Source organism: Malurus melanocephalus, unplaced genomic scaffold, assembly GCF_030028575.1.
Source record: "Malurus melanocephalus ecotype Western Australia unplaced genomic scaffold, MMel_1.1 scaffold_42, whole genome shotgun sequence".
NCBI classification, from domain to species: domain Eukaryota; kingdom Metazoa; phylum Chordata; class Aves; order Passeriformes; family Maluridae; genus Malurus; species Malurus melanocephalus.
Genome location: NW_026623274.1, coordinates 1,545,624 through 1,546,371, shown reverse-complemented (window position 1 = coordinate 1,546,371; position 748 = coordinate 1,545,624).

Here is a 748-nt window from a genome sequence, read left to right as displayed (position 1 = left end):
CACCATAGACAAATGAGCCACAATGTGGTCAGGGAGGTCATTTCCCTGGAGGGGCAGTGCTCTGCAACTCCATGCTTCCTTCACTATGGGTATTTTTTCATAACAGGGTATCACTTGTACTCTTTTGACAGATGCTGCCAAAATTGCTGTTTGTGTTAAATATAACAAATTCTATCCAACTCATAGTGCTCCGGGACCTGTCACTAAGTCACTTAAAAATCCTTTGAAAAGCGTTTTTAACATGAGAGAATTTGGGATATGTCACAGGCCAAATAACCAAATGAAAATAAAATGTGTGACTTAAGCAAAGCAATAATCTGAGGATTTCAAAATGCCATAGTTGTGTCCTTTATTGACTCCAGGCRTGGGAAACAGAAATACTGACCTTGCAGGCTGATCCTCTCAACGCTACTGGAATCCAAATTCTAGTGTAAAAATATATCCTAATTTTAGAAGTGAATTTTAAAATCCATTTTCTTAGGAGCAACACTGCTGTGACTGACCTTGAAAGATTTGTCTTTTTATAAACTTACTCTAAAATATCCTGCCACTTCTTTTCTTTTCCCAGTGCCTGAAGCTGAGATGTATTGATGCTAGTTTTCAGCATTATTATTTGTTCTGCAGTGAACTTACTGTGTAATTATATCTCCCAGTTCCAGTAGCTACCACCAACTGCCAGCCAAACAGAATTACTGGGTAAAACAGTCCTCCACAGAAGCCTTGTTCAGTTGTTCTCGTGTTAAATCAC